The sequence below is a fragment of the Lathamus discolor genome, chromosome 4 (assembly GCF_037157495.1).
Source record: "Lathamus discolor isolate bLatDis1 chromosome 4, bLatDis1.hap1, whole genome shotgun sequence".
In the NCBI taxonomy this organism is placed as follows: domain Eukaryota; kingdom Metazoa; phylum Chordata; class Aves; order Psittaciformes; family Psittacidae; genus Lathamus; species Lathamus discolor.
In genome coordinates, this window is record NC_088887.1 from 30,666,980 (window position 1) to 30,689,251 (window position 22,272).

Genomic DNA, 22,272 nt, shown 5'->3' on the forward strand with positions numbered 1-22,272 from the left:
TTCAAAAGTTCAGAGTAAATTTTATTTCATTTTTTGAGATGATTATTTGAAGGTGTTTGTGAGTGAGATCTGTTTTGCACAGCTTTACGTGCAAAGAAATAAGTCAGGCTTGCTGGCTGTACTGATGTCTCCGCTTGCTTTCTTCAAAGGCTTCTTTGGCAGCATGTGCTTGGTGAAGGCAGGTTTGTCCAGGCCAGGATGGACAAGCAACTTTTCCATAACAGCAGCTCTTTTGTAGCTAAATGTACCCTGGTCTTTCTGTGAGGACACTGCATCTCTGCAAGCACTAACAGGTTGGCTAATGGAAAAAGCATGAGGGAAATTATAACAAGGAAACTATCACAGTGCTCTTTGCAGCAACCTGAAGCTGATTGTTTCCACTATTTGGTGTGTTTACTTTTCCTGTTCTGCCAATCTTCCTCACCAAACAGGAATCATTTTATTGACTGTTTTATGAGGCAAAGGCTGTGGTGTCTGCCTTGCTTCCCCACATTATTCCTCCAGTGGGATTCTCAACAGGATTTCGCTTCCCCATGCCACCAAAAGACCAGGTATGGGAAAGATGTATAGGGCATCATCCCACTCAGCATGCAAAACCTAAGCAACTTAGATAGCTAAATTCTACTTAACAGTGTCTCAAGGACCTGAAGTTCTTCATTAAGCTATCTTGCAGGCACTGTCTCTACTGGGAACCTCACGCATAATCAGAGATGCAATGCGCAGCACCAGTCCTCCATGTGAATTCCTTTCACTGCACTGACTTCCTGTTGCAGGCAGCCTTTAAGTCTCACACACCTGTCTTGCTTTCCACTGTGGCCGCCTAAGCCACCTGCACCTTTGCCTTGTGGTGAAGCGATGCCTGTGCGGCACCACAGATCTGGGCCCAAAGCCATGTGTTTAAGCATCACCCTCCATCACTAGGGGAATCCTGAAAGGAAAAAAACATAGTCAAAGGCCTAGCTGAAAAGATTGCTTTGCCCAAAGTAACAGGAATCCCACATGGTCAGCACTGCAGCGCAGGTTAGGAGCACAAGCCATACAGCACAGAAAACAGGGTTTCAACTTACCCCTTCCTCAGGCATTCACTCCACACCAGGCTGGAGCTGTGATGGTGGTGGTCAGTCCTTAAGCTCACTGGTAGCAAAGGTTTGTCTCATGGCTTCTCCCAAATTTAAGCAACTCCAAACTTTGCTGAGACAATAAAAAGGCATATTTCTGTCCCAGGAGAAGGTCAGGAGTGGGAAGTGGGCTGGGAGATGGAAAAGCAGTGGAAAGACGGGATGTAGTGAAAGGACTCAGCACTGTCCCACAGGCCCAGCGGGTTATTAAATCATATTTTTCAAATTTACTATCTTGCTGTCAAAACCAAACAAACAATCAAAGAAATTGCTTTTATCCTAATTTAGGGGTAGCCAGGCACTTTAGTCCTTACCATATGCGACTTGTATTTCAGTTTAGCGGGTTCTTCAGTATTTCAGTGCTTTACTGAATCCTTAGGGCAGGTTGGGATTTTCAAAGGTGCCTAAGGGAGTCAAACAGCCAGTCTCTGCTTAATTGCAGTGGGATCTGTGCCTAAGTCTCTTCGGGTTACTCTGAAAACCCCGTGTTTATTACCTATGTATGCAGTGGCCTTGTGCACTGGCTGTCAGGCTACGCAAAGATGAAGAGAGTTGACATCTTAGATTTGCATCCTCTGGTCTTAGGACTGGATGCCAGACACTGCCATTCCCTTTTGGCAGCTGGGATCACCCAGTTTCCTTTCTCTGCAACCAGGGGGATTTTGCTTCCTACATATAGCAAGCGAACATAGAAATCGGCTGCGCTGCAAGGAGGTTGTGCCAGCAGAAAGCAGACCAGGTGAAGGGGGAACAGTACCCCTCTGTGCTCTCCATAAAGGGGAGAGCAGCTTTGTCTCCCGTTGCCTCCTGTTTTTGCAGGTGCTCTAGGAACTTGGCTGCGGGACGCCCGCCCACCACATATATTACCTTTTGGATGCCTATAATTAATCATTCATCCCTTTCTGGGCAGGGAGAATGGGAGTTCTGCCCAGCGTGGCCCCAGCCCTGGCTGCCTCCCCACCAGCCCATTCGGCCGGTTTGTTCCCTTTCAGCCCCGCTCTTCCTGCCGCTTTCTGCCCCCTCAATGGGGAAGGAGCGAAACCGGATGGCTGGCTTCAGCACAGGGAAATGACTTCAGAGCCACCTTTGTTTCCCCCCTTGTTTCTTTGCCCGCACTTGGCCGTGTGTCGCTATGAAAGGGCTCGTTTGAAGCTGTCTGGGACATCCAATAAGCGGTGAGGCTTCAGCCAGAAACACTCGCATCTTTTCGGGCCGAGGCAGAGGCTGAGCCAAGCTGCCAACTTTCTGCAGCACAACTGACCATGACATTGGGCATTGTGCTCGAAATTAGCCACAGGCTTCCAAGCAAATTGTCCCTTTGGATTGTATCGGTGTAAGCCCTCTATAGTGTTTGGCTTTGGCTGCTGACTCCAGAAAGCCTCCAAGAATATTTCTTGCTCTCGTGAGGAAAGCCAAGGCTTTCAAAGGGGTTTTGTACACTAGCACATGTGATTTCACTGCTTGCTGGCATGACTTTATCTTGTGAAAGACTAGATACTATTTTGCATGCACCTTCTATCATGTAACGCCCTTAAACTGGGCATTCAATTGCCTATTTCAAGTTGTTTGACAAAGGAAAAAATAAATCTCACTTTTTTCCCCTCATTTATTTTCAGTGCGTTAAAACTGTGGGTAACTACACATTTTGCATTAACGCGTTTTGGGTTAAGAGAGTACAGCCAGCTCCTACAAAGTGATATACTTGTACTCCTATTATTCTATTATTATTATGTAGTTTCTACTGAAGCATCCCAAGAAGCTACGGGTGTCTGCAGCAAAATATACATATTCACTCAAGCAAATTATTTGCTATTGAGTTTTGAATTTGTTTTTTGGGTGGCCACATTTTAACAGAAACATTGTGTATCTGAATTAGAAATGATTTTCAATCCTTTCAATCCATCCTTTGCACAGTTACTATACTTACCTGCCTGTGTTTTGAAAATGGATTATTAGTATGAAAACAAAAGAAAAGCAAGAATTTGCCACAGCTACCACATACATCACCCTCTTTACTAACCCCCCAGAGTGTGTTAGCTCAGGTACACACTTGTCCTTCTGATATGCTTAATCCCCACCTCTTCCCCAACACAGCATAAAAGAGAGGTTTAAGCTTATGTATCACATTAGGACTGTGTGTTTGTGCAATACCCACAGAGGTGCAGGTGCCACATCCCCCATGGTGGTCCCAGCAGGACCCACTGGGGAGGGAGCAGGGCAGCCAGGCTGTATCACAGCTTTATGAGCATCCAGAGAACACCAGGCAAGAGCTGACTTATAAATAGGAGGCAGCCGGTATCGCTTCCTCCCTGGGTGTTGTTCTCCCCTCTCCACGAAACACTAATTTGCCTGTTTCTTTCCTGTTTTTTCTCCTTCTGCCTTCTGTCTAGTAGGGTGGCCAATTCAGTCACCCACCACAAACGCCTTTTTTTGCTGTAATCAAGAAGGTGACTTGAACACAATAAGAAAGGCCAGCTCTGGCCCAGGTTTGCCAAGTCTGTGCCGACAGAGGAGGCTGTGTGCCATGCCTATAAGCGTGCCAGGAGCTAGCCTGCAAGCGTGAGAGTTTGAGAGGAGACCCCTGCTTTCTTTTGGAGGGTTTTTCTTTCTTTCATTCATTCTTTCTTTTCCTCCTGGGGATCTGGGAAATGCAAAGAAGGGGGAGGGATGGTGGCGACCAGGATTGAACTCTTGCAACAATAACTCAAACCTGCTGGATTTTAGTGAATTTTTCTTCCAGGGATGAAAAATACCCTTCTAGGAGAAAATACAAACAAGCCCCTGTGATGGAACAGAAGTCTAAGCAGTAATTTTTCAGCTTTGAGCCTGGTGCAGTATATTGAGCAGTATATGTGCTCCTGTAACTCTCTCAGAGGAGGAGAAGGCAAAATCAGGTGTGCATGCCCAGATTTTCTATCCCACAGCAAAGAGACCGCATTCCCTGCCTGGGTCCCTCAGGGTGCTCCCACCAGAGAAATGATTGTGAGCAGGGTGTGAAACAGAGAAACAGGAAAAGAGGATGAAGAAAGCCTGATGAGCTTAGTCCTCACCCCCTCTCTGGCTTCACTTGTTACAAGGAGGAAAAGTATCTCATTTCACCACAGGTCCTGACACTTCTTCTGGCCAGGGACACCTGAAGGGACAAGTTGGTTCCCTATTAGGTCCTCACCTATCCCAAAGCCCTTCTACTTCGGTCAAAGGGAAGTTTGCACACACAATGGACAGTGTGTTCAGGAAAAGAGCGTCCTTGGGACCTCCAGTCACAGCATCTTCTTGGAGAGATTCTCCTTGTATTTTCTACTGTCTGCAGGATGCTTTGTAGTTTCTTTTTCCTCTGCACTGAATTTCTGCACAGGTTTTGGTGAAGAGCCCCAGGAGAATGTAGCGTCTGTTACTGCTTTCAAAACAAGCTCTGAACCCTGGAAGCACAATTCCCTGGAGCGTGATATGTGTTCTCCCTCTGCCTGCTCGCAGCGCGAGCAAAGTTTTTGTTCATGGGTCTTGCCACTGCAACCAGCAGTGAAAAAAGCACTGGGCAAAAAGACAGAAAGTGCTTCTGAGGGAAGAATCTCCAGTTTACCGTTTGGCAGAGCATGAGGGAGTTTTGGGAGTAGGAAAGGGATGCTGAAGAGTGCCCTGAGAGATACAGTCTCACCCATGTGTTTTTCAAGATTCATTAGAAGCTCTTTTCTCAGCTCCACCAGCAGCACTTTTGCTTCTCAGAAAGACTTTCTATGTTATGAGCCCAAACCATTGCTGGACATGAAATGATCTCCTATTTGCTTAAACTGTCAGAAGCACAGAGAAGAGCCCTTCCAAGCCCGCCTGCGTACCGAAAAACTTTGCCTGTAGCATGTCTGGACCTCATTTCACTCAGGCACTGTGTACTAGAGCAACTATGGGCTCTCACTGCCTGTACACCCCTACCCTTGACCTGCTGGTACATGCATACCCCGTGCTACCTTTGCACTCTCCTTCCGCAGCCTGCTTCCTCGCAACAGTGGGGTCTGCACAGGGACAAGAAGCAAGAGGAGACCTCAATACACCCTCGGCCTGGTGAGCCGCCCTCCCAAGGGGGCTCCTACCTGCCCTCCCCAGGGCGCAACGGACAACGAAACACGGTGGAAAGCAAAGGCCGGGCAGCAGGACAAGGGGAAAGCAAAGCCCGGCCAAAACCCCTGCGGGCGCAGAACACAAGCCCCCACCACCCGGCACCACGCCGACCGCTCCGAAAGCCACGCCCGCCGCAGGCCACAGCCAATGGGCACCCCGCTCTTCACCGCCCCCGCCCTCCCATTGGCCAGCGCCGAGCGGCCGCGCCGGGTTTAAAGGGCCGGCAGCGCACCGGGTGGGCTCGCCGGGAAGAGCGGCCCTGGGGGGCTGGTGGTGCTCCCGAGGGCTGCCCCGGTGCTCCGAGCGTGCTTCAGCTTCCCCGCGGGGGTGTAACTCGGCAGCGCCTCGCCAGCAACGGGAATTGTGCGGGCGCAGCAGGAAAAACCACCGCACTGCTGCTCACGCATCCCGTCCGATGTGAGCGGCTGGCTTGCGGGTCTGAACTCTGCAGCAGTTAATAATTCTGTAATGAGCGTTAATACTATTAAACTGCTAGAGGTGCAGTGCCTTATTTTTGTCAGTCCCCAGGCACCCTGTAATCAGCTTTGCCCTCATCAAGCAGAGCATGGGGGGTAACTTGTAGCTGTGAGCTGCCAGAGGAAGGTGGCAGGGGAGCATGGTGCCCTTCCATGCCTGAATCTGTGGAGCTAAATAAAGCTTGTAACAGAGTCCTGGAGAGAAAGGATACATCCTCCAAGAACAGCTTGGAGACCAAATAAATCACGATGTCCATCCTGCCCCCCCACTGCTGGTGTGGCCAGCATTTGTGAAAAAGAACCAGTGACTTTGTCCACCGCTTGAATGAAGCTTCAAAGCTAGTCTAGGTGGTTATTGTACAACTTGGGTGGTGGCAGGATCCAAGATGCAGGTTGGGCAGCTTAAACAACTTCAGGGAAAGGTTTGCCAAGCATTCACCACCTGCCTGGGCACGCTTGCCGACACCATTGGTATGGGCAGGACATCACTGGGCACTCGGAAAGCTCCATGTGCTTTCAGAATTGTGCACACATTTACAGTACTTCTAGGAATTAAAGGTCTTTGGAACTGATCTTGCTGCAGTAGGAGTAAAAGACTCCAGGAACACAGTCTCTGAATGTGAAATGAAAGGCAGCTCTTCAAAGCCCAACTTACTAGAAGCCTCTTTCTTGCAGTCATGCTGCTGCTCAGGTCATCTCACAGCTGTTTCTGCCTCAACAGGCTCTATTTGTTACGGTTCTCATTTCTCCACTTTCACAACGGAATTACCAATGCTTTTTATTATGAAAATGTTTCAAACATTCGCTGATAAGAAGAGAGCAGCAAGATGAAGCTGTTGCATACTTTGTATACAGGGATTTCAAAGTCCTTTTAAAATTGGTGCATTTTTTTCTGTATTCCTACAAGTGAGGCAGTGGGTAACAAGTACTTAAAGCAGACATCTGAAATGGCTTGGGCCAGGGATTGCCATCAGTCTCCTGTTTCATTCTAAGAACAAATCCAAAGCAAATGCTAGGCAGCCTGGGAGAAGTTTAAAACCTAAATTAGTCTTTAAACACAGGAAGGAGAAATATGATTAATTTTAAATTTATTTGGGACTCTATCGCTACCAGTTTTGCTGCTGAAGTGCTACACACTTCATTGTAAGCTTTCTTAGTTTGGTCAGAACTAAAAGCACATGGAGCAACTTTCTGCGGTTGTTTGTGTGTCTCTCCCAAATCAACAGCACCCACACTGCTTCTTGTTGATATTTAACCTGAGTAATTTCTAATGCAAACAGAAAGACAACTTGAAACTTAAGCCAGCCTTCCCCAGGCTAGCTCTGACATTCTGTCTGATCCAAAGTAAATGTAAGTCTAATTCTGTGGCACAGTTTAGAGAAAATGCCAATAAAGTTATATAATTACATGGATGGATGGATGGATGGATAACTCAATAACACATTATTGATTTATTAAACAGCATTCTATATTTGGGGGCTGTGGGAGTTCTGAAGGCTTCATTGCAATACAAATCACTTCTTAGACAAAACTACCATGTTTCTTTCCTGTTCCTTTAATTAGAGCATTAATCTCATTCTCTGCCAGTTTCCCTTAGAGTGGCCTTTGGAAACCACCCAGACAAAATCCTTTGCTCTTGCAGAGTCAGATTCCTGCTTTAAGAGCAGAACCTCCAGTCCTCATGTAGCCATTTCCTTGGCAGTGGCAAGATTACAGTGTGCAGCAGGACACCATTGTTTTATAAAGTAAAGTGAGTTTTGTCAAAGGCAGTGTGAGGCAACCTAGCCATGTAAATTAAGTAATTGAAATGCTTCACAGAAGTCATGTAACCACTTGCAAAAGAGGCAGCTGAAACAGGAAATAAATAAAAAGCATCTGTGCAACATTTCAGGGACACTGATATGGAGGGACTAATGAAAATCACTGGGAAGGAGCACTCTGAATAAATCATTCAGCTCCAAGCATATGTGTGCTCCTGGTTACGGAAATGCACTCTGTAGCTGGCTCTAAACTGCAGGAATCATAGGAGATTCTGGGAGACAATGGCAGAAATACAAGACACAACTTTTGGAGCTGCATCTACATTTTAAAAAAAGACCTTCTTCTGTTTGTGCTTGATGTAGACAAAAATTTATGGCCCTCTGGGTCACAGTGGCTTTGTCTTTTCTAGAAGTCCTGGCAAAGGGAAACATAAAAGCTTTCACTTACCACAGAGAAAGACAAGGTCTTCGGCAAACCTAAGCCTAGGAGAGAATGAATTCCACAGTTTCAGCTGAAACTCTGAGAGAGCTCTGCTGCCTACACGGAAAAGGTACCTGCAGAGAGGAATTGTCCCTAACTTGTGAAGAGCAGGGCTGTCATTTGCAGACTTTGTGCTGAAGCAGGAAACAGTCTTCCTGTCAACCTAAGCTTGGGCCAGTGTGAAAATATAGGGCAAGACCTTGTGCTCAGCAGAGTAGCTTCAGAGAAGCCAGTTCAGAATGCAGACAACAGATTAGATGGATTTGCAGAAGATTTGCTGCAGCCTTCTGTATCAGCCACCACCAGCTGATGGCTACCTGGCCTGAGGTATCACACACTCTTGTGGACCAACCACAAGTATTGAAGCATCTGCCAGGTCAGGAAAATATCTTGTAGCTAGCTCAGCCTGCACTGAATGAAGGTTAGGAAGGGAAGGGTATGTGCAGGAGGTCAGGGAGGCTCCCCAGCTCCAGCTGTGAATGCACACAGGGAGTTTTCACAGGAGCAGCAAAATTTTCTGTTTGGTTCTATCTACTCATCATCATCACCTTCACTTTGCTCACATTCAGCAATAGTGTTTTCCTTTCATCCATGAAGGAACTCACCAAGTTTAGAAGATGTCTCAACTGCAGCAAGGTGACCACGAATGGTGTGCAAGAGGCAGGGCTGCATGCACCTGAATATGGCTGCTACTTGCCTCTCTTGTGACTGACAAAGCCACATTCAGTGCTTGTGGATGCTTTTATATGGCCAGAGGGTAAATGAATCCTTATGGGACAGGGATCTGGATTTGTTTAGCCTGGAGAGGCAAAGCCTGAGGAGATACTAATAAGCAGCTTCCTGCTGCCTACCTGGAGGCTACAGAAAAGATAGAACCAGATTCATCGGAGAGGCATGCAAGGGCAAGAGGGAGTGAACCAAAATTACCCTGATATAACTTCAAAGTCATCCCTGCTTAGAGCAAAAGGTCGGACCACAGACCTCTCTAGGTTCCTTCGCACCTCAGTTTTTATGGTTCTGTGACTACAGGTGACAGTATGCAGCCATGTTCTTTAAACCCATGTTGGTTAGCAGTTAACTTCTACTGCGATGCATGATGGATTTCAGCTTTTCCACGCCAGTGAGCTTTAAAAAAAAAAGTAATTGCTATTAAACTTCAAATTTACTCACTGTCCGCATGGCCTGAATCAGTACTTCAGAAACTTTGAATGACAACTTAAGAAGATCTATTTTAATACAGTCAACACAATGGAAACTAATCGTAGTGAAGAAATGCCATACACCACTGCAACACTTTGAATATGAATAACTCGTGACAGTCAGTCATCTAATAACATGCAATTGCAGTCCCTGCTCAGCAGCTATGGAAGGTATTATAACACCACCAGAGGTGGAAATAAGTAAGACTCTGTTTATGTGTGGTTTTCACTATATCAGTCTATTTCTTCTGTGATGGAAAAGCCTATAGATCTGTTTAAATACAGGCTTTTGGTAAATGAAAGGAAACCCAAACAGCTGGTATTGGGGAGTTTGAGTGTCTCTTTCAATCAGTCTCCCTGCAGGAATCTGTGCCAAGGTGTTTTTGGTAAAATAATGAAAAAGTCTGAGGTTCCTTGGGCTTAATTCAGTAATTATGAATTAGGGCCATCTTACGGAAAGAAAAAAAAAAAAGAAAACAGACCACCCCTCCCCCCCAAAACCTAGCTTTCTGAGTTGAATATACTTGGAAAAAAAATCTGCATGGGCTTCCACATTCAAGAAAATAAAGACATCTTCCAAACACTTGGTCTTTTTTCCAAAGAAATTTCCCGACTGATGTATGTAAGATCAATGAAACAATACCACGTTATAGTACAGTTGATCCTGCTGCAGTAATGAAATTGTAAGTAGAAAGACAGCAGGCAGAAGACCTCAAATTTTCACTTGAAACAAAATATTCAGCCTTGTTCAGCCTGGGTTGGGAGTTTTTTTCCTATGTCAGGTTTTTGAGTGGAAGAGTAGCCCCACTTGTCAATCAGCTAACTTGCAGCGCTAATAGATTCTGGTGTTTAGGGGGTCAGCGCAGAATTTAATTTAACAACTTACAATACGCCCACATGCCCAGAAAATGTGGACAGCTTGATAGGGTTCACTGAGCCAAAGAAGTAAGACCAAAACAGTGCATTAATGTATAGGGGAAGAATAGTTGCAATCAGTTCCCTTGTGAATTGGACAGAGAACTTGGAGATGAAGCAATTATCAGCCATCGGGGATTAATAGTAAAGTGTGAATGCCAAGCTGTATATGTTAGGGGCAGAATATGTTGCCTATAGAAAACAACAAAGAGCGTTTCTTACTATTAAGTGAGATTAAACGTAATGGCCTGATTTAATCACAAAGGCAGAATTAAATTCAGATGGCAACTTCAAAGTGGACACATGCACAGAGCCTACTGCATACATTTACATATAGCTGGCATAGCTTGGCTTGCATCACAATGGAAGAAAGTTTCTTTGGCCACTTAAACAATTTTCTATTCTCGGCTTTTTGTTAACATTCACTGTATTTAGCACTAAATTGCTTTTAGTTAATAAGATGGAGCTAAGAGTTATATTTATTCATGGAAGCTGTATTTTTTAATTCCTTCAAGTAAAAAAAAAATACACAAAAAACAACAAAACAAAACAACAATAAAAAAAACCCAACCAACCCACAGCAAAGGGTCAGCAAGAACAGAAAGGCTGTAATCAGATTGCAACAAAAAGCTGCTGTCCCAACCTACCCATTTTTGCCAGCACAGAGAGGTGTCACATGCTGCCAGGCCCAAGTGTGACACCTGACATTGCATGCGCTTCCCTTCCTCCCTTCTCCCAGGGCTCCCATGCCAGGATCACACTGTTCAGGCATGTCCCATTTCTTTTACAAAGCCACGAGAGGCACCAATGAGGACATGTGGGGCCATCTTCCCCAGCCCCAGGTTTGCTACTTCACCCAGAAACCTACCACTGAAAGCTGCACAACCGTGCCTGACATTGCCAGAGCTCAACCTGCTTCGCTTGTTAAAAAACCTTTTGCTGAACCCAGCTCTCTATCCAAAGCTGTCTCCGAGCACTTCCACCACCAGGCTGGCCAAGAGCAGCAGGCCCTGCTGGACCTACCGTCTCTGGGATAACAGCCCTGTTTACGCAGAGTTGGTCTCAATTTGTCTGGCCTGAAGATCAAGAGAGAGCATACGCAATGTTCAAGGCTTGGACAAGACTCTTCATGTTGAACCCCCACTCATTTTTGACAGTTTTTCAGGGTTTGCTTTCCCTTATGTTCACCCCTGGTGCATGTTAGACACCCTTAGCCTGAATGCAAGTCCACTCTTCCACTGATAAACAAGTTGCCTGAATTTACCATGCAGGGTTACTGCAGTGGAGCCAGAGGACTAGAAAATCCCATTCTAGCTTATTTCACAGTCACGAGGTGAAAGCATGCTCAGCCTTTGGTCTGAACATGAAACATGGCTATAAGGCTTCCTTACAAAACTCCCTCGTGACTGGCTGGCAGAGCAGAAGTGCTGTGGCACTACATCGGATATGGTACAAACAGGTATTGAACATGTGAGTGACTTCAATAGCAACAGCTCTTTGCAGTTGGATTGTATCGGCATAGAGCACCAACAGCACCCTCAGTAGAAAGAAGTAGAAGAGATTAGGACCTATTGAGTCACACTCAATGAGACTGAGATCACTGAGATATCTAAAGCATCAGTGAGATTATAACAGGAAACCTAAATCGTCAGTGCTCTATGCCGAGCCAATGCAGCTCACAGGGAGAGAACCAGCAGCTTGGCAGAAGTGCTCATGCAAGCTCCAACCAACCTCACATGGGATGAATCTTCCAGAAAACACTTTGAAACTTCAAAGGTTCCCTCAAGTAGGTTTTTCCTTCAACACAGGGCGTACAAGGCTATCCTCACAGCACAGAGCCTAGAATTCAGCTCCATCCCAAAAATGCTAAGAGAGACCAGCATGCTGTGCTCACTTGCTACCCAGTTCCACAAGCTGCCTTCCCTGAGGACATGAATTGAGAAAATAAAGGAGAAGATATCTTCCATCAGTACACAGCAATATCAGCGACATTGGTGGCCAAAGACCCAATAATCATGGCCATGATTAGGCCCCCCAGAGTGACTCCTCTGGAGTCTTGTCCTCCATGTACTTCTGTCCCCCTGGGGGCCCTGTCTGGGCCCTTTTCCGTGTCTTTGGCCACATCCTCGGGCTTAGGCCACCCAGATCCCTGCTCCTCAGTGTTCCCAGCCACAGATCCTGGATAAAGTCCAGGGCAGTTGCTAAGCCAGAGCTGGCAGTGCAGCTGACAAAAACCTTCACACTCCAAAGACTGGCTGTAAAAGGAAAAGACAAAACAGGCCAGGAGGGAGAAGGTATTTCAGAAACACCTTATTTTCCCCCACACAGCTGTAAGCAGTGGTGCACTGTTGGCACAACAGCATTAAGAAAAGCTAACTGCTCCTAGGAGGCAGATGGCAGAAATACAACCATTTCCCTCACCTCTTACCATCCCACTGAGTACAACCCACTCAGCTCTAACCCCAAGAAGATGATCATGTCAAGGAAGTACCTATTGCTGGTGAGGTCCAGGCCGTGGCAGGAGAAGGCAAAGACACACAAAGAGCAGCTGCCCATCTCCCACATTGAGCAAGCAGAGGCGACCCTCTCCCATGCACCACTCCAGCCATTAGGTTAGCGGACAGTATAGCACCCTCCCTGGCACAGGATGGCAAAATTTATGAAGATGCCACAGTTTGTTCAGTGGGTTTTTACAGGGTCTGTTTTGATATTCCTTCTGGGAGTAGGAGGAAAGGCCACAGTGCCTTTAAAACGTTATCTAGCAGGGAAGGTCTAAAATCCCCGGCCCTCCTCCCATCAGCCTTCCACATAAAATCTGCCAAGGGCACATACACATAAGGGAGGCACAAAGTGAAGATACGGGAGCAGTTAATTTTCGGCCCAGTCACCCACCACTCAGGGTGAGCAGCAGAGCCCTCTGCCTTTTGCCCTGGGGCCACTTTAATGCCACTGGGATGGGAACCTCTGCTTCAAAGGAGGTAAGACATTTCAGACCCTCCACTGCTCATGGAGAAACAGCTTTCACTCCTTGCTCCCTTAATGTTGGCAGGCTGATGGCTCTAATGACACAGCCCAAATCCTCTCACTTCGAAAAGAGGAAGGCCAATTTCCCAGAACAAAAGCCTGAAGTACTAGTGTGACAGGTCACTAAACATGATCATCTCCTGCTCTGGGTAAGAGCTTTGAAGAGGGATCCTGCTAAGTAGGGACAGAATACAGGACAAGGTCTTAACCTCCGCCTGCGTCTTCGGACACTGGGATCTGCACATAAAGCATCTCGAGTGCCAGAGGTGGGGGGATGCTGAGAGCAGGAGGTGTCGGCCAGGGGCTTCAGCACGTTTCTCAGGCAACTGCAGGGGGAATGTCACAGCTATAGCAACTGGCTCTCCAGTGGCCTGGAGCGGAGAGGGGCCAGCAGCAGCACAGCCATTGTAGCCTTAAGCGAAAGGTCAGGCCATTTCTTTTTTCACTGGTCAGCTGTAAATTTCCCATCAGCTATGATTTACGTGACTGTGCCTCTACCTGCCCTCTGGCTGGTGTTTTGGCAATGCACAGCTACATGAATTTGTGCTGTGCGCTCCCCTGTGTCCTGTCTCAGCCCCTCCGGCCCTTCACTTTTGCCTCAGGCCTTGGCTGAGCAGCCACAAGGTCTCCTTCCCACACAGCCCCTAGACAACCATGAAGGTTGGGTAGTCATCACACCATGCAAAAATTAAGTGCCTGGTCTGAACTAGCTGTCCTGTCTCTTTTTTGCACTTATGGGAGGTGCGGAGACACCCACCCTTCCTTAGGATGGATGAGGGGACACAGGAGCCCTGAAGAAGATGAGATAAATCCTGTCCTGTGTTTCCTTCCTGTCCCAGCTAATGGTGTTGCTTCACTCCACTTCCTGCCCCAAGAAGCATTCTCTTCTCTTTCATCCATCAAGACTGGGATGTGAGGATGGGCAGGATCTGAGAAAAAAAGCATCCAAGCATCCCACTATCAAGTCACCAATGTGATTTTGAGGCCTCCTTCTTCCGCTCATGCAGTTAGTTGCTGGGGTAATTTCAGTGGCTGGGAAAACAGGTCCATAAAACCTTACTCATCCCAAACTGGTACCTCCCTCCTCCCCAGATAAATTCTGACTGCAAACAACCAGCAGGGTTTTGGGCTGAGCAGCCAGGCAGTGCTCAGTGCTTCACCACACAGATGGGCTATGCCAAGGCTGGCTTGGGAATCCCTCCTACACCCTCCCAGATTTCACATGGACCAGCCTGCGAGGGAGAACAGAAACTGAAGTGAGCCTGCACCCCCATCCCAGCTAACCTGATGTGCTCATTTAGGCCTGGTGCAGGTTTCTTTCTCCTCTGTTCTCTCTTTAATACAGAGCAAATGTTGCTTTGCCACATCAGAAAGCTCCTGGAAGGACTGGTATCAGCATTGCTTCTGGGGAACAGAGGGCAGGTGATAAATAGTCTGATATTCATATTTTTCAGGAGCAGCAGCATCTCTAGGGCAAGCACATGGGTCTCCTAGAGGAGGCACACCACCTCCCCACCACAGTTTTACGAGGTGGAGCGAGCTGCTGTCATGGTTTCATGTGCTCAAAAAGCATGAAAAATATAACGTTTATATCCCACAAGTAAATAAACTTCACACCTTTCACAGTAATAATGTGGGCCGTGTGGTGAGCCAGAGCACAGACCTGATCCTCCATCCATCCTCTTCTGTAGGTGTACTGAGATTGCACCTGGAAGAAATCACAATCTTTGGTTAGCAAGACAGGCAGTCAGCAGCAAGGTTTTGCAGCATCCCGCTGTCTGTAACTGCCAAAAGTAAGTTGTATGGGTTTCCTTTCTTTGTAACCAAGAATAAATATTCTGCCAGCTCATTAAATATTGCCACCGGTTCAACGAGCTTTGGATCGGGTTCATAATCATGCAGACAGTAACAGCGCTGAAACTCGGGATATTTAATTCTCCCCAGAGGTTCTGCTATATGATGGATGAGTTTTATTTATCACTGTCAAACATGCAAGTATGCCTTTAAATTATACTGAGGACATGAATATGCAGCAGAGAGAAGGGTGCTGGAATATGGAATGTACAGAGGTGATCAAAGAAAAACAACATCACTTAGAAGTTTAAAAGGGATATTCTAGCCTTCATTAAGAAATGGCTTTCAAATTATTTGAAAAACACTATGAATACTCATGAGACTAAAAAGATTTAGAGCACAATGTTCAAAGGACACTGTACAAGCTATTTGTGTAAATGATTTCTTCTAGTTCTTTGGCCGAGCATCTCTCATCATGTATGTTTGGAAACTTGGGATTATGAATCCAATTGTTTTGAGAGGAGGAATTACTTAGAAAATACCAAATCCTTCTGACATGTTTCACTTCACCCTGAAGGACAGTCATAGTCAGCACAGGCTACGCACAGGTCTCAGCTTTACCACTAATATCCAAAGCCCGAAATTTCAAGCAAAGAGGGAGCAGGGGGGGAAGAAAGCGGTGCCCTTTGGGAGGGGGCAGGTGAATGAAAGAGACTGAGCAGGGGGTCTTCAGGCTGGTGGCTTCTCAGCAGTGCTTCCTCTCCTCCTGTTTCATAAGCACTCCTGAACAAGCACCCTTTAAGCTAAAACTTACCCATTCCCTGGAGCCACCTGGTTTATTAAACCCCAGCCCTCCCGTTCCAAGGTCTAGATGTCTTTCTGAAACCAGCTGGTCAGAAGGTTCCTCTCTGTCCCCCCACCACAGGGTCTCCTACCTGCTGGCAGCAAACCAAATCCTGTCCACAGGCTCCTGTGGAGGCACTCATAAACCTTGGCCGACCCAGCACGGCGCCTGCTCTTCCCACTCTGAGCACCCTGCACCTCCCCAGACCTAGCGAGATGCCCAGTGACCACCAGCAGCCAGGACTTAATTTTTACTAAGGTGTCACTTGGGCTCTTCCAGCTGCTGCTTACTGCAATTATCTCATTTACCCAGAGAAATCCAGGCTGCCTATGTTAAAGGGAACTAGTCAACTCAAGTGGAAATTTTCCCCCACAAGCAGCAGAAACAGCAGCAATGAGGGTTCAGGCTCTGGCTCTCTGTGCTGCTCTCAAATGCTTTACCTCTGCTTACACTGGAGGACTAATGCTCAAAACCTCCTGCCACCAGCAGCCCAGCCTTGCCCTCCCATCTGCTCCCCTTTTTCTTTATGAAGGCAAATATAGCGTCAGATAAAAAGAAAAAACCCACAATAAAAAAAAAAATTAAAAAGAGAAAAGTGCATGCAGACACTAGTTTTAATGACTGCATCGTTAAGTGGCAGCCGATCTCCATTTCATGCATGTTCATTAATCCGCAGCCGCGCTCCCTTTCCCATATGGCTTTGTTTCTGTACATACAGTTGGAGGCAGGCGGGAGAGAGGGTGAGCAGGGGAAAAAGAGGGGGGGAATTGTCGAGATCTTGATGATTTCATATCGTCATAGGTTATTGCTGGTGCCTTGCCAAAGCCGTCAAGCCGAACCATCTGGGTTTGGGAAGGTTCTGCACTTCCCAGGGCTGGGCTCCATATGGGCGGCGCGGCGGGCGTCCCTGCCCTCTCCTGGCCCGCTGTGAATCACACTGATTGTTATTCAGGTGGGATGGCCCGGTCATGAACTGCACTAATCAAAAAACAAACTGCACCAAAACACTGAGGCTCACACACTGGCTCGGGCCTCCCCCTGACCTCTGTTAACCAGCCGCTTCCAATGGATGTAATGCAGGTTGTTCTTCTGGATTTTTGCACCTTCCACAGTTACCAGACATCTGTGTAAATCCCCACCCCCTCGTGTTGGGCATCAGGGTCAGTAATGTTCAACAATTCAACGTGGGAAGTCTCACTGAGGAAGTACCAGGCCATAAATTTCCTTCAACAAGAGCCACCTATCAAGCTAAGCCTTGTTAAGAAGCTTCCCAGATATTAATCACAATAAAGGCCGCCGCTCCTGTACCGTTGTGTCAAGAGAATGAAACAGTTGGAGCCTGCAGATAAAGGTTTCTCGCTTCTTTACCCTTTAATATTGGAGCAGTTGTGATTTCACAGGCAATGCTGGCATGCTGGTGAGCAATCGCCCCTTTGCTTTAAGCTCATAACGCCATGAAAAGCTGCTCAACTCACGCTGGCAGACTCCACTGCTTTCCACAGGACGACGGCCTTGTCTGCACCAGTGCACACTGTATAAACTCCCGCTGCACCTCGTGGCTGTGTAATCAGGTAAAACCAGCGTGCAATTGCACCCCAAAGTCACTTTTATTTGCCAGGGTTGCAGGCTGCCACTGCCTGCTGCTGTGCCCCCAGCACTGCAGTTGCAATGCCATCAGTTACTCCACATGTGTGTTCGTGTGTGTGTTTGCATGTGTGCATGTTTGTGTGTGTGTGTGTGTGCATCTGCCAATGTGAGGGAGTTCTGCAGGTCTTAGGATGCCACAGCTGAGGACAGCATTTGAGGTTTGTGCTGGGGCTGGCTCATGTCTGGAGCAGGGCTTTGCCCTCATGTTTGCAGTCTCACCCAGCAAAGCATGCCCCAGCATTTGCTATATTTGTTCCCATCTCAGAATTCAAAAGGGGATAAAACACCTTGTTTACAAGAGATCACACTGCTGTGGGAATGTAACTTCTGATGGCTGGCTTCCTTTATTCCTAAATGAGAGGGTATATCAGGATGGCTAGAGGCCAAAGAAAATACAGCAGAGCATTTAAGGGCTTGGGGACCCATTTTGCCTGGGTAATTTTTATTATTTTAAAAATTATTGGTCTGGTTTGAGGACTAAAGGGCTGCTCAGAAGTACACAGGCTCCTGCCTGCCCGGTACAACTAAAGAGAAGAGGTGGCTGGGGTGGAAAAGAATAAGGCAACGCACAAGCAAAACAAGGTGTTTATCTGAAAAGAAACAACCCAAGCCTTACTCTTTTCCAGATAAAGCCGTAGTCCTTCAAAGACCCACATGTGCACTGTACTTGTGCGGGTGAACAGCCGGCCCATTGATTTCAGAGGTGGTAGGAGCGCTGTGCAAAGTCAGAGCAGCCCCGACCTTTGCAGAACTGTAGCCTAAAATGAATTTATGCTCTTTTAATGGAGATAAAGGCAGAAGGCGAGAACATAACTCAGGGAGACAGTTCTGCTCCATCATTCCCTCCTCAGTTAAGAGCAACTTTTTTCCCTCAGAAAAAAGCAATGAAAGCTTAAGCCCTTGAAACACTTGTAAGTAAGAGCCTCATCCCTTTCCTTAGACAGAGAGCAGCTGCTTGGGTAAGGAGCAGCCTTGCCAGCCTATGAAGAGGATGCTACAGTGCTCACAGAGCAGACCTGGTTTCTGAAGGAAAAGAAATAGATCATAGAATCAGCTAGGTTGGAAAAGCCCTTTGAGATCATTGAGCCCAAATGGATGTTAGGTAGTCAGGATTGTCAAACCCACCACTAAACCATGTCACTAAGGGCAAAGCAGTCTTCCCTCATGGCTGCCCCTCATGATCTCCAGCCACAGCCACCCCTCATCTGCCCCCTCATAGTGGTCCCACACGATATAGCTGCTGCACCTACCCCTCATGGCCAGCCCTCATCTCCCCTTAAGATCTCCCCTCATGGCCAACCCTCATGGCTGCCCCTGCTCTCATTTCACAATCTCCCCTCACAACCACCCTACCTCTCCCCTTATGATTTTCCCCCATGGCTGCCCCCGTTCTTCCCTCGCGACCTCCCGTCACCCCTCATGGCTGCCTCTCCTGTCTCCTCACAATCTCCCCTCTCAACTGCCCCACACCTCCCCTCGTGATCTTCCCTTTCTGGCATTTTTGCTTGGGGATGGGAGGTTTTTCAGATACATGCATGCAACATGCACCCACTGGGTTTGTGATGCAGGTGCAGGGAAACCCAGGAGCCTCCAGAGCTCCAGAATTTCAGAGCTACGCTCTGTCTGTGGTGGGAGCACGAGTGGTTTGCTCTGCCAAACCCACACCTGTCCCCGACAGAAAAAAGGGGCTCCCCTTTTCATGCAGCTTGGAAAACTGCTTGATCCCCTGGGCTGACTCCAGTGGGAACGGGCACACACATGCCCCTCTGCTAAGCCAGAGGTGCTTCCCAGGGCACCTCCGTGCCTATGGGACGTGGGTCACACCGGCTCCCATCGCGTCTGGGGCGGTGGCTGAAGCAGTATGTCACGATAGCCCTGGCTATGCCTGACAGCGCTGCAAAGCAAGGCTCTCCCTTCATTAGCCCGTTGAGGAATGCGGGCTGATGCCACGTCCCCTTTTTACCCCCACAGCTCTGTTTTTGTGGGGTTGGCAGAAACTGACACTTTTTCTTTTGCTTAATTAAGTTGTTCAGAAGAAGGCTGGTCAAACAGTTGCGTCTACGTGGGGAGTCTTGAGGCGAAGAGAAAGCGGTGGGCGTTGCCAACATAAAAAGGGGGATTCTGTTATTGTTTGGGTGTAGACGGGTCATTTTTTCAAAGTTACTGCTGCCTGAGTGACCACAACCCTGCAAGCAGCAGCAATGAAAGGACATTAAAGCTGCTAAATGCAGCTACCTTGGGCTCCAAAGTGTAAGGGGAAGAAAGAAAGGAAGAAAAAAAAAAGGCTGAAAAATAAAGGAACCAGAAAGCAGGAGCAGTTATTTTCTTTCTCCAGAGAAAGCATGAACTGATTTCCATACGGTGCAATGAGAATTGCAGCGGGTCCCTCTGAGCGTCCTATTGCAGGGGAAAAGATGACAAAGCTGGTGCCAGGAAAGCTCTGATTGGCACCCTACTAACTGTCCATCGCATCCCTGAGTAACAGCTCATTTGGTATTCATCCCCAGCCGAAGAAAAGGCCCTAGCAACAATTACTGCCCTCTTTAAGTCCACCTGGCTTTCAGCAGAAGCCTGCCTGTGTTTCCACAAACCATTAGTATCCCAAGTCTGAGGGGTGGTTCTTGTATTTTGGCAGTCCAAAGGCAGGCCTTTGACCCTCAAAGCTCAGCATTACACACGGCTGTGGTGTCTATAGGCTGCCTCATGCTCTGAAATATTTACTGACATTTTACCACACAGGTTTCAAATCCAGCATGACCTGGCTTCTCCTAATGCAAGCGACTGAGCAGAGTGCAGATCTTACCTCCACCGGCACAGCTCTCTTCAGGCAGCCTCAAAAACCCTCACTTAGCCACCACTGTGGTGTGAAGTTAGGCTTATGGTGCACATGTTGTTTAGCCACAGTTCACCACTTGGCTGGTACCTATGGGTTATGACTTTATAGCCATGCAATTGCACCTGACAGAGTCAGATACACATGGTAGGCCCAGCACTGGCATCAGGCTAGGGATTTTTAGTTGAGACCATGGATCAGAGGAGGATGCCTGCTGCCCCAACAGCAGTCAGAGTGGTTTTGGGTTGTGGTGCAGTCTCAACTCTCTGGGAGCTGGAGGGCCATGTCTCTATACAGTCCACAGACCCACCACTCAGACACCACAGCCTTGAGTGTTTAGCTGTATAAAACTGAGGCTGTTACGCAGGATTTGGAAGGGTCCACACCTTCCTTTGACTAAAAGTTGGTGAGGAATATATGTCTTTGATCCACAAGCCTGTTTGCAAAACCCAGTGATTTTCCCTTCCGGGGTCTGGATTCAGCCTGAAGGTCCCAAATTTCCCTGAATTTGCAGGCTTTCTCTGAGGAGCGCTCCAAAATGCATCTCTCCATCTCCTTTCCACTGCACAGACTTAAGCAACTGAAACACCCCGTGTCCTCCATCCCCACTCCACCAGACGTCCAGATCCCACTCCAGGGTCTGCTCCATGGGGGGCACACAGGAGACCCACAGCTGCTCCTGCTGGCTGCAGCAGCCACCATTTCTCTTTGACAACCAGTACATGGCTGGCAACTTCGCTTTATTCTAGGTGTCTCTCTTTCCTTCCTTTCTTCCTTCCTTCCTTCCTTCCTTCATTCATTCATTCCTTCCTTCCTTCCTCCCTCCCTCCCTCCGTTCCTCACCGGCTGGAGTTGGTCACAGGTTTTCATGCGGTGCATGCACAGCCCCTTGCAGCCGTGTGCTCCAGCTGCTGGCAAGAAAGAGCCTTTTTGTTCAGCTGAGACTCCACCGACATGATGTCTTTACTCCCAGGAAAACAGAAGGCCTTCCTTGACATGGGCAACCCCAAAAGGGTTGGGATGCTGAAGGGAAGGTCCTGAAAGACAGAAAGGAGGATTCACAAGGGCTGGATGGAAGCCATCGCACCATTCCTGGCACTGGCCCTTCCACATGGGGCTCTGCTGCCTGGCAGGACAAAGAGCGCGGTTTTCACCAGCCCCACGTTCTGCTGACAAACGCATAATAAACTGACAGAGGGAGACGAAGCAGCATTTCAAAGCCCCACGTGCGGAGGAGGTAGAGCATAGCGGGAGTGGGGATGGACACTTTCTGCAGGTGTTCGGCCAGTGTCCCCCCATTTGCATACATTTGCATACTGTCAAATAGTTGCCTGACAGACTCTCTGAGAAGGTCTGGACTGAACCCAAACCTGTCAGGGACTTTCTCCTTGCCAGTCAAGGTTGGCTTTGGTTGCAATTAGAGAGAGGAAAGAAATACTTCTGACATTGCCATATAGGAAACTATGGACGGGGTGAGTTTAAACAGAAAATGTATGTTTTTACTCTGCCAGGCCTGGGGGAGAAAAATGAATTTTACCTCTTTGGTCTGAAGGAATCTTTTTCTCTCCTCGCTTGCTGGCAAGCGCTCTGTGTGTTACTAGCTTGTGGGAGAGCCACAGCCAAGGGAGAGCTTTCAGGGATACAAAACAATAAATAACCAGAGATGGACTTGGCAATGATCTGCCTGCTCAGGCACCACACCTGTACAGGGACCTACAAGCAGGAAACCAAGGTGTGATGCTCCTGAGCCCTACAGCCACAGGCGCAGTCGTGGTGGAAGATATTCGCCAGTGAGAGGGCAGAGGATAGAGGGGACATGAGTGCTTAGCAACATTAGACAATGGCAAGGCATGAAAATACCTCACGGATATTTACTAGGAGAAAAAAACCAGAAGGGACAATGAGGATATGTTTTGGAAGCCCACACCCCTTTTACTTGTTGTTTTACATATTCTTCCCTCAGCCGTGAAAATTTCATACTTCATCTTTACCCGGCGGTGGACACTAGAGTTTCACGAGCAGGGGACAATAGGTTCTGTTTATTCACCCACAATAAAGAGCCTGTTTA

At 47.7% G+C, this 22,272-nt stretch overlaps 1 long non-coding RNA gene across 2 annotated transcripts; it reads right to left on the reverse strand.

Annotated features, from left to right (window-relative positions):
- Positions 1–21,237, reverse strand: LOC136012597 (uncharacterized). Of its 2 annotated transcripts, XR_010611844.1 has the most exons (4): positions 21,048–21,237; positions 14,704–14,794; positions 14,371–14,490; positions 1–1,191 (listed from the first exon to the last, which is right to left on the reverse strand). It is a non-coding gene; the product is annotated as an uncharacterized LOC136012597 (long non-coding RNA). The 2 variants fall into 2 exon arrangements; XR_010611843.1 differs by lacking the exon at positions 14,371–14,490 and having other exon boundaries at positions 1–1,249.
- Between the last annotated feature and the right edge of the window lie 1,035 nt (positions 21,238–22,272).